This window comes from Chiroxiphia lanceolata, chromosome 1 (genome assembly GCF_009829145.1).
Source record: "Chiroxiphia lanceolata isolate bChiLan1 chromosome 1, bChiLan1.pri, whole genome shotgun sequence".
Lineage (NCBI taxonomy): Eukaryota > Metazoa > Chordata > Aves > Passeriformes > Pipridae > Chiroxiphia > Chiroxiphia lanceolata.
The window spans coordinates 101,053,325-101,065,573 of record NC_045637.1 but is presented as its reverse complement, the minus strand read 5'-3'; the positions used below and the strand labels follow the sequence as shown (position 1 = coordinate 101,065,573).

Genomic DNA, 12,249 nt, shown 5'->3' with positions numbered 1-12,249 from the left:
TATTTAATTTTAACTTGTCTACACTTCTTTAGTCCAAAGGCAAATAGAATATAATTACACTAGGATAGGAAAAATTTGATAATGTTGTAGGCAGCCTTACATTCAAAAATCCCTATTGTCACTTTCCCCCAATAACTCTGTCAGTGACATACTATTGTATCTCTCAACCGTAATCAAGTGAGATTAAAATTATTCTGAAAAGTAAATGCATGAGGAAACAATAGGAGGTACAAATCAACACAAAGGATGCAATGGCCCACAGTGCATGTACTAAAGCAAAGGTATTCATTGTCTCACTATCATAACCACTGGGTTTACGACTCTTTTCACAGATGTCAAAGGATGTTTTAAATTAGCTTCAACTATTGTATGATCAGGCTTGATTAAGAGATGGCTTTTGTTGGACCTCAGCATGCTGAGTAGTGCCAACTTTGGGAACAGTGTAATGAAAAGAAAATGAATAGGTATGGGAACACATTTAGTACTTCATCTCTAGCATTTTCTCATCCTCCTCAACCCTTGATGTAGCCAAATATCTTAATATTCACTTCTGAACAAGATTTAGGCTCCAATAACATAACACAAATGTGTATGATGAGCATATTTAACCAGTGCAATATTTTACCACAAACTTAAAGCACTGCCCCAAGATGATACAGATCACTAACTAAATCAGTCCTCTACAATGAAATGGTGGTTACATCAGGTTATTTTTTGTGTATATATAAGCCCTCCATAAATACTTTACTAAACCTTTGTTTCATGGCATGGATTTAAGCTTGAGAAGCGTCTCTCTATTTTTGAAAAATTGATAAGAGAATTTTGGAAAAAAGAAAAAGAAAGCATAACACACATACAGACCATTCAAATTCTGACTCTCCAGACCCAGGAGTTGTTCTTACACATTTGTGGTTAAGTATGTTGGTACCTGTCACCTGCTTTCCATTGCCTACATATTACTGCCATTACTACAGGTTAAGACTGAGTTCTAAAGCTGTTTCTATCACTAGTGAGTGCTTATTTTCAACATTTTTAAAGTGAAGATGTGAACAAACCTTTGAAAAGTGACTGAATATTTCAATGCCAATATATTTTGCATGTAAAATATAAAAATCTCTGTGTGTTGCATTTGAAATCTGATAAATATTTATTTTCAATGCTGTTTGCTTTTAATCTGTTCAGGATATCATTCCTCTAGCTCCTTAGTACTTAAACAAAAATGGCATTTACATTACAATATTGCTTGCCAACAATCTCATTTTCTGGTTTAGTCAGCAAGCTTCATGCTTGATTAGTCTTTAATTATACAAATACCTACATATTAAAAAAAGTTTTCTTTTTTCCATATTTTGAGCATGTAATTATTTTCTCTTGCATGCAATAACCTTTAATTTTAGGATTAAGCAACTGATTCTTTTTAGTATGGATGGATTTTTTCAAGTGTTAAAGCAAATTTGGTTATTGTATTATGAGTAGGAAAATTAGCTTTACGAAAACCTTTCATTAGTGCATTTGACAGCACAGTGAGCATCTGACAGAAACTTCAAAATATTGAATATACTTGAAAACAAAATATATACCTATTCTGTGCCCTCTGAAGTCAACAGCAATACTACTCTGAATTCAGCATGAGAGTGACTGGGCTATGCAATTCCTCCTTTGAATATTCCTTGCTTTTGTAGTATTAGTGTTACAGCAGTATCTAGAAGCCCATTGCAAGATCAAGGCCTCATTGCATTATACCAGAAAACAGTAAAAGTTTTCAGTATAAAGCGATCAAACAATGGTGGGAGAATCAACAAAGGAACAGAAAGACGAAGTGACATCCCAGACAGTGACAAACCTGGGACTGCAGTCTGGTGCTCCTGACTCCAACAACGCATTTACTAGAGCATTTTGCTTCCTGATGCAAATTATTTGTCAAAGTGAGTTCAGTAAGCAAAGGCATGACTTGATGATGAGATTAGAGCTAAATATGCAGATTTTATTTGGCAGTAAAAGAATTCCCTCCCCTCCTTTTGCTTCAGTTTTCACTTACGAGAGCTTGGACTGCCAAGTTTGGGTCTACAGGACTGACATATGTTATCTCTATACCTGCTTGTACATTTGAAGTACCAGTGATTTCCCCCTAGACATACTCTTTGAATGTCTATGGGGAAAACATCAAGGATTTTTAGAATGGCTTGGTTTTCTCAAGTTCTGTTTATTTTTATATTTGTTTTACATGAACTGAAAATTCTGTCAGGCACATTTTGATTGTATGGAGAACATGCTTCAGAGTCAGAAGACAGATAAAATAAAGAAAACAAGGAAGCTGCAATTCTATAAAGTTGGGGAGGGAGAAGAGGGGGAAGTCTTCATAGTGGCGTATTGAGCTTGCTCCTGTCTCATTTGAGAGCTATGAGAAACCTTCTACCAACTTCCCTAGTAGTGGAGTTAGGTCTTATTATAAAGCGAAAAGTTGCAGACAGAAGTAGGATGGAAATTCACACAGCATCTTATTCCAGAATGGTGATCAGTGGTAAAATATCAGCCTTTTTCACAATGCTAATAGTGGGGTTTTTTTATCTCTCTCTCCCAGTAGAAAAGGCACTGTGAGTAACAAAGATAACTTTTTTTCCTCCCCTCTCCTTCTCCCAACATTTTCCTTCTCCTCCCTAAGATCAGGTCCTGTCCCTAAGGAATTCTACACTGATGGAAATCGTATCCTCAGATGAATCCTGAGAATGAGACTGACTTCTCCTTACTTACCCCTTCCTAGATCTTGATCCTAGTACAGTCCTAATCTTCATCATCTGCCCCAGTTATCTTCTGTCCTGTTTCAGCTTCCAGCCCACAAAGATAACTACCCAAACTGGGATGAAAGCAATAAGACAGAGACAGCATTCCATCTAGGTTTGGCTACTCAGCAAGTTGAAAACAGGGTTATAAGGTTACTATGGTGAAAAATATGAGAGCATTAGCATTTATCACTTGTTATCACAATCATTCGGAACCACCTTCTGATACCAGTTTACTGGCCATCTGTAGTAGAGAGGACCATTCCGTAATGTGACTGAGCCCATACTTCAGGGTTCAGCATCAGTATTTTTGCTAAGGGACTAGGATCCTCCCAGATCTGACTGCTTCCCTGGTGCTTTTTACAAGTATGTAAGTAGTTCTTAACAGTTATACAAAGATACTGCAGCAGTGATTGCTGCTTTAAAGAACCTCAGTTTCTTTAAGAACGAAAATGCACCATCATCATTCCTTCAGTAAAAGGATAATCCTAGCAGTATAAGATGTGCTGTTTTCAACGTCATTTTTTCTCTTCTGGAAACTCAGCTTTGCCTTCCAATGTCTTCCACAAATATAACCCAACTTGAGACTCCAAATGGAATCCTCATAAGATATTAGGTCATGTTTAAGTTATCCAAAATAACTCAAGTTCCTGTCCTGTGGGAAATTATCTGAAATTATCCTAATTTATCAAGTAATTTCTGATGCAAATGAAGGCAAGAGGTGGAATATGGAAATGTTTCAGCAAATAAAACTTGCCTTTGAAAATGATTAAGTAGTTTAACAGATTTCAAATCATCACCTGAATTAAAATATTTTCAATTTCTTTTGTTAAACCACTATTTCTTTGGCAATTCAATACAACAAATTTTTTATATACATATTAAGCTGATTTTAAGTAAAAGCTATCCTCAGTTCTTTCAGTTTCTGAGGTCTAAAATAGAAAATTAAAATAAAATTTTGGGCAGGGGAGAAACCAACTTTATAGAACTACATCATTGTTGGAAAAGAAAAATCACACAGAAAATTCCAGAGTAATCTAAGGTATTACAGTATTGAAATAAAAACTGGGTGTATTCCAGAGGTAAGGCCTTTTTTTTCTGAGAGTCATAATGCTCATCTATACTTTCTTGCTTTTTTTCCTTTACTTCATTTCCTTGCTCAGCTGGTGGCAAACTTCATTTCTTGGCTTTGTGGATCCACAGCAAAAAATACAGTGGTGTTAGAAGACAAGTTGTCCTAAAAATTTTTCAAAGTTTGCTGATGGAACAAATACTAGGAGACTCATAGAAGGCTTCTCTTTCAGATGAAAATGTTCTGGTGGGGCCCCTTAAGACCCATAAGGCATCACCTTCTAACATGGATTCAGTCAGTGATTTGTATATTTAAAAAAAAAAGATTATACTGGTAGAATATAATATATGATAAGTACACAATTTAAAAATAAATTTTAGGATCATCAAGTCTGATTGTTGATTTCCTAGGAAGGACAGATGCTGCTATATGCTCATTTGCTATTCTAATTTCCTCATATCCTAACCCACTAGTAACTCTTAGAAAGACACTTTTTCTGACTGTGCCTGAGGTGGTAACCTCTGACTTTTTAATTTTCCAGTTTCCACATAATTAATTGTTGATTACTTCAAACAAAAGTAGAAGGTTGATGGAGAAAGGCAAAAAATGAAATAAGAAGGATTTGAAAAGCTCATGTTTCCAGTGTAACCCCTTCGACAAAAGGATATTTTTTCTTTTGCCTAAATTGTTTCTAGTTGCAGCTCTAAGGTCAGAATAAGCCAAGAGAATGAATGGAACAAGCATCCTGATGGGCTGCCTGAAGCTGCCTGGTGTTACGGATCAGCGTAAAACCAGTTCTCTTTCCTCTGCCTGGGCCGATGTAACTCACTGGAGTGGCAAATTACATCAGACCTACAGCTGTAACCCGACATTATGATTAATTTGATCAGTAATTTCTCCTGTTTTTCATTTTAATCGGTGTGACTATTCTGCTGTGGCAGGTCTTTCAGATCTAATTAAGATAAATTTCAGAGTAAAAGACTTGGCAGAATTTCCGAGTCAAATCCGAGCGTCAAGTGTGAAGACCTGCAGCACTAGTCAATCAATTTCCAGTAAAGACGGCAGACTGTAACTCAGCAATCAACCCATTAACACTTAAGCAAATTTCATAATCTCCAGGCCTGTGCTTAGTTACTCTCTCAAAATATTCTGGCTACCAATAAAAAAGAGAAAGTATTACTTTTTTTAAACATCTGCATCTGCTAAAACCACCAACAGAATCCACAAGTGGAGACTTGGATAGGTCTCAGCAATACTGCCAAAAAAAAGGCTTAATTTTAAAATTTAAAACATCGTCTAGAGTGTCCTTTTTTTTCTTCTTTTTTTTTTTTTTTCTGTCAGTATCTAGGAGCTGAGCAACTTCCTGTAGGTGCTTTGTTGTACAAGGAGCCTTAATGACAAAGCATCAGGGCTATAAGACTTCCAGAATATTGCTCCTTGTATTCAAGAAGCCCCAAGCCCACCAGGTTCTAAGTGTTCACTTGGCCCACTTTCTTCCAAGTAGATGAATTTTTTTCTTGTAGAACTAGAAACCTGTAATGAATTGCAAATTTTTTTTCTTTATTACAAAGAGATGATGGATATGAAAAATAGGGGAAAATAAAGTAATGTTTTGGAATATTCTCTACTTTCTTTAAAAATTTTGGAAATATGAGTGAAAAAAGAAACTAAGAGAAATGAATGCCAACAGAACAGATCCACTTGATTTACAAGAGTATTTGAGAGGCTGTGTCTTATTTTTCTGTCCCTAAGATCCCCAAGGGTCCTACTCTCTGCCTAGAGAGGCTTTGGAAATAGAAGACCTTATGGGATATGGATCCTTTCCCAAATTTGTTATGGGAGGATGTTATTTATTTATTTTTCCACTTATTAAATACTTCAGTTACTTTAGGGAGTTTATTAAATGCTCCTATTTCAGAAGCCAGAGCTTGCTGGGCAAACAGCTCCACTTTCCTCACCTTCAAAGAATTCTCAAGTAAATGGTTTCCTTTATTAGCCTCAGTGTCTGCCCATTGGGTGCTAATAATGCCAGATGTTTTGTTCGGAGATTAATTTCCTTTGCTTTAAATGTGAGTCAGACACCAGTACTCCCTGTGCTTCTCAAAATAGCAACACCTGCAGAGTATATTTGGATGGACCATCCAGCCAGTGCTCCAACTGAGAGAAGGTTTCCCTAAGGAATGGAAAGATTTTTTGTAAAGTCTCTTTAAAAACACTTAAACATCTCTGCTCTGTTTAAATGCTGCATTCAGAACCTTTACAAGGTGATGTCCCAATACCTCAAAGATCTCAAAAAGCAGTGAACTACTAGGAGAAGAAAGACTGCTGAGGAGAATATTTGAAACCCTGCTCAGTCTGGTGGATGGATGCAGTCTTTTACACACAACTGAAACTAGTCTTTCTGGGGAAATGACATCCATGCATCTCCAGGAAGACACAAAGACTAGCAGCCCCCAAACAAGCTAGCTGTAGCACAACATCAGCTGGCATGTACCCGTTCACCAGGGCCAGGGTACAGCACAGTGCAGAGGCACCTGAGTATTCAGCTAGGACAAACTTCCATGTTGCCATAGTACAGCAGCCTAGCTGGTGGAAGACCCAAAAGGATAAGTATGACCATGAAAGTGCCAGAAGAGGTGAGAGGACAAGAAGAAAGGAGGCCCTGGAGGCACTAAAACTCAAACCCAACAATTTCTCAAGCAAAGTTTAAACCTGGGTGGTTCACAGAATTACTGCAGTGACAAAAAGAAGAGTGCAAAAATAAAAGGGGAGTGTTGAATCACAACAGCTTTTGCAATGGGTAAAAAGCATGTGTGTGTGTAGTACATGAGTACCATGACTTTCTAGATAGAGAAATTTTTACACAAGTACTTGCTTGTTCTTCTCATGAAATCACCTTTATCAACCCACAGAAATATTTATAATACTATAAGAATACACAGAAATACAAAACTGTCAGTAGAACAAGGTGTTCAAAACTTTTTGGACCTGTTTGAAATGAACAGAGAATGAAATAAGCAAAATATTCTGAAGAGATCACAAAGCTGAACTCTATTTAGCTGACTGCAGGGGAGTTTCCATGCTTTTAGTTTAGAGCTGAGACATAGGTCTTGCCAGTACCTTCTGGAGATCCACCTAAGATCAATACTTCAATTGGCTCACTCTAAGCAGATGATGGGCATGAAAATTCTTGAATAAATGTCTTTTATACTTGTCTATATCACCTGTTGCCTTGCAATGAAGATTATCTCACTCCCTATTGATACAAAAAATTAGGAAATTTTAGACAATGGATTCAAAGCACTGCATTTGCTCACCATTTATAAAGTATTTCTTTGTCAAATTGATTACAAACTAACTTGGAAATAGATTCAGTCAGTGATGCATTGCACAGTATCATATGCTGAAGAAGGCTAGATAATTTCAGCAAAACAAAAAACCTCAGTGGGATTACTGGTGTCATAATCTTGGTCAAGTTTCAGGATTCAATAAGTATGAGAAAAATATAACAGGTCTCGGAAACACATCACAAAGACAGACCATGAGTATAGTCCTTGCAAACTTATCCTGGCTGCCTTCATCAAACCAACAGAGAGTTGGTTGTTACCTCTGTATCTTAAATATGTATAAATATGTCAGAGTCTCAGTAAACACGGACATTTCTTCAAAGTTGATTTTTCCTTAGTTAGAAGCTAACCAGTGAATGAGGCTGGAGGGAAAGGGAAGGGGCAGTTTGTTTTTTGTGACTGTTGGAGCCTCAGACATCTGTGTATATATTCTCCCTCATTTGCAGCTGAGTGTTTCAGCCTTTCTGCTTTTCTTTTCTCTGTTGTTATAAAAGTGTTGAGTTTCCAAATACATTATTTAAGATTAGTATGAAAATTTAATCTAAAGGAGGTTCTGGTTTTGCTATCTTAGAGTTTGCTATTACTTGGAAGATTTTTGTGCTGTTGTCATCTCCTCACTTCCCTTCTTCCTTCTTTTTATTGTTATTTTTTTCTCACTCATCATCTTCCATCAGCTGCAGTTATTGTAGGTAGGCTTCTATGACAAAAGGGACTGTTCAGGAAAGAGTTCTGAAAGCAGTCAGAATAATTTTACAGTAAGAAAATCTCTGGGGCATTTCCTGTTTGTCTGTTCCTATTCACACACAAACAGAACAGTAGAAATCATTGAGAATTCTTCTATTCCTATAGTGTAGCTCTCCCTTTCCAGGTCTGGCTGTGCGTACATTCATCTTATCCATATCTCTAAAACATACAGTGAATGTCAGCACCAGAAACTAACCTTTTTTTGGAGCCAGTTAAACATATGGTGCTGATACAAAGTGCCTTATTCTGGTAGTCAAGCAGAGTAATTGGCTACTTAGTACTTAGGCATATCTGATTTTATACACCATATAATCAAGTTTCTATGAGTCCAAAGATTTAACTGAATGGCAACTCTGTAAGAGGTGCTAACTATCCTTTGAAGTTACAACATGCTGACCACTCAAAAACTCATATATTTTTTCATGTAATAACACTGAATATTCATGGGAGAAGCATATTTTGAGAAGTTATTTTCCCAGAAGGAAAGGTTTCAAAGTCTTCAGCTTGTGTCATGATATAGCCTGTCTTTCACCTCTGGATTCCTTTGTCTCAATCAATTGACACAATGAAAGACAAAATCAGATTATCATTATCTTTTTTTTCATCGTTTTAAAATGAAGGGATGAAAGTCTTCCGTCATTTGCCTGACCTACCACTTCCTGAAATAGAGCTCAGTTTTGGAAAATCCTTCTCTGGTTGTTGTCTTCTGCAAATAAGTGATGCCCCTTGTTCTGCAGTGGTAACCACTGTAAATCTGGAGCATAATCACTGATGACAACAAAGAATTCAGGTTCTGGAACCCGAAGTGAGGTTTTACATCTTTCTACACAATTACTAAAAGATTCCCTAAAAAAAAGAGTTTTGTAACTACAATCCAGCCAAATCAGAGCAGAGTATTATAGAATAATCTGACAAGAATAATTCTGAGACTTTTAGCTGGTGTACACTGCACTGGATTATTAATTTCTGATCAGATACCAAAGATACCCAAGTATATCTAAGCAAGTCACTTTCATTTAATTTGCCTTCTGAGAGACATGACAGCATCTGTACACCTTGAGATGTAATTGCTGTTATCTTTGAGAGTTTTTTTAAACAAACACAATCATCCTCCTGAATTACTAACTTTCCATGACAAATTTTTGAGGCTGCATTTTTTTAAACTAATATCTTTCAGACAGATCCTGAATAATGTAAGAGGATAAAGCCCCTATGAAAAAATCAAGAATTCAGAAATGAAATTTTAGCTGTCAAACTTGGTTGATCTTTATTCCCTTAATATTCTTCAAACAAACCCCATTTCACTCTATTTCATAAAGAACATTACCTTAGAGGCCATAATATCTCTGAATTTTGTTCTAGGTTGATTTTTAAGTTAGAGCATTAAACATTAAAAAAACCCCACATTCTAAGCAGCTATGATGAGGAACTGCTGCCAAACGTGTGTTCCTTCCTTTTTTTTTCTTTAGATGTTTGTGCAGAAGAAAATTATTTCAGATTCGATCCTCGAGACAGATTTACAGGGGTAAAACAGCCTTTCTCTGCAGGATTTAGAATGGAAAGACAAATTTCATGGAGGAGATCTTACCACTGCTCTGATTTAGCAAAGTACCCAAACAACCATATATAAAGTGCAACAGCACTTCCTCTGGAACTATTTCTGAGTGTCACTTGTTTGCATGTTAAAGTGTCTCAGTGGTCTTGGCAATATGACAGAGCATTCTTCAAGTTCTTAATTATTTCTTAGGGAAGCTCGAGAAGTGTTACACTTGCTGCAGAAATGCTTTAGAAATGGCTAGAAGGCCAAAGTAATGACCCCATTCACATTGCTTAAGATGAGGACAGAGGTTCTGTGCTGAATGAAGTACTGTCCTGCACTTTGGCCACAACAACCCCATGCAGCACTACAGGCTGGGGACAGAGTGGCTGGAGAGCAGTCAGGCAGAAGGGGACTTGGGAGTTTGGGTTGACAGGAAGCTGAACATGAGCCAGCAGTGTGCCCAGGTGGCCAAGAAGGCCAATGGCATCCTGGCCTGGATCAGGAACAGTGTGGCCAGCAGGACCAGGGCAGTGATTCTTCCCCTCTACTCAGTGCTGGTGAGGCCACAGCTTGAGTACTGTGTCCAGTTCTCAGCCCCTCAGTTCAGGAAGGATATTGAGGTGCTGGAGCAGGTCCAGAGAAGAGCAATAAGGCTGGTGAAGGGACTCGAACACAAGTCCTGTGAGGAGAGGTTGAGGGAGCTGGGGTTATTTAGTCTGGAGAAGAGGAGGCTCAGGGGAGATCTCATCACTCTCTACAACTACCTGAAAGGAGGTTGTAGCCAGGTGGGCATCGGTCTCTTCTGCCAGGCAACCAGCAGCAGGACAAGAGGGCACGGTCTTAAGCTGTGCCAGGGGAGATTCAGCTTAGACATCAGGAAGAAATTCTTCACAGAAACGGCAATTGGGCATTGGGATGGGCTGCCCAGGGAGGTGGTGGAGTCACTGTCCCTGGAGATATTTAAGAAGAGCCTGGATGTGGCACTTAGTGCTATGATCTAATTGACAGGGTGGTGTTGGGTCAAAGGTTGAACTTGATGATTTCAGAGTTCTTTTCCAGCCTAGTGGATTCTGTGATTCTGTGAATTCTAGCTTCTCTACTGGATGTCAGTACACAGCGTATTTGTGAACAAAATTTGGGTTTTCATAGCTATTTACATGACAAGGATCAAATAGAAAAGAACATTAAAAATACTTATTCCACAATTTGTAAGTAAGTCTTTAATGCTTAGAAAGAACTGACAGCAAATGAATTCTCATTCCTTTACTACTGTTCTGAAAGTGTCCCAGTCATACAGCTGCCTTACCAGTACTGGCTAAGCTCAGTCCAGGGGGAATGCCAGACCTCTCACACTGGTGTCTTTCATTAAATCTAATCCCAATTCCTACAAAGTTTAGGGGATAGCATTTGAACTAAAACTGCCTCAGAGCACTTGGTTCTCTCCTTTCACTTCTGCTGTCTGCCACATTCAGACTTCCCTCAGAAGGGTAGCTGTGAACTAAAGAGACAGATATGCCGAGGTAACTATATAGAAACATTGTCATTGGTACCTACCATGCAAGGTTTTACTTATATTGTTTGTACATCTGCAAGTGAGAGGTGACCCTGGGAACCTAACAGTGGAAAGTGCTTCTACTGACCTGTACATCACAGATGACAAGTGGAAATACTCAGATTCCGTTGAGATTTACAATGAGACCAGAGACTATATGAGAGCTAAGACTTCAGATTCAGTGTTAGTACAACCCTCTTGAGGTATGTTGTCTAGATAATCACACTTCCTCCCTACTCCAAGTATAATTTATTTGCGCATTTGCTTTGTTCATAAACCTTAATGACTTTCAATGCACAATATTTAGCAGGCATATAGTGTATACAGTTAGTGTGCATACATTACAGCTGTACCAAGACAATAAAATGTAACAGAAGCTCCTCTGAAAATATCTGTGTCTCTGTATGTCAATAATCTGCATACAAAGGAGTCCCAAAGTACTCACTAGTGTGATAGACTGGGCATTAAGTGATGCATAAGTAGCCCTTTAGACAATACACAAAAGAAGCTTTAGAAATGTTATTCTCTACTATAAGAAAAAGCTCAGCAAGCAAGGACACATTTCTCGCAGATTTTTATGTCTATTATCTAAACCATTAAAAAAAATCAGATTTGATGCTATTTAGTGGAAGCTCAGATTAATGCAGGTTTCACTGGCCACATGGCAAACACAGTTTCTTGTAAACCAATTCCCTTAATTGTCTAAAAAAGGATTGTTTAATTATTAAGCTAATGCAGTTTTATTTCTGCAGGAAATGGAGCCAAATCCATCAGTGCGAATAAAACATTTAAAGTGGTGTCTCAAAATTTAGAGAATAAAATTAATAGAGGCTTTGCTGGTTTCTAAGTGCAATTCCACTGCCTAGTGAATGAGACTCCATTTACTTCACAATCTACCCTGCTGCTCAGAATCATATTTATAGTTACAGTCAAACTATTCTTGCACAATATGAATATAGCATGACCCATGTAATGCAAGAACACTGAACCCTAAGAACATAGGACCTCTGGATCAGAGCTCTTCTGTTTCTGCCCAGGAGTTTCAAGGTGGGCAGAGCCGACCATCAGTATGGGTGCCATAGCTGTTGGTCTATTAAAAAACATCCATATCACTGGAGTGAGCATCTACAAAAGGCACTAACTGGCATCGTTAGCTTTGGAGTCTATACTGAGAATTTTAGCAGAAGTATCTGGTTCTTAGCAGGATAAAAATT

The 12,249-nt window shown here is 37.8% G+C and overlaps 1 protein-coding gene across 8 annotated transcripts in view; it reads right to left on the bottom strand.

The window, feature by feature from the left end:
* Window positions 1-12,249, bottom strand: part of POU6F2 (POU class 6 homeobox 2) — a 351,339-nt gene that overhangs the window by 88,110 nt on the left and 250,980 nt on the right. The gene's annotated exons all lie outside the window — the stretch shown is intronic.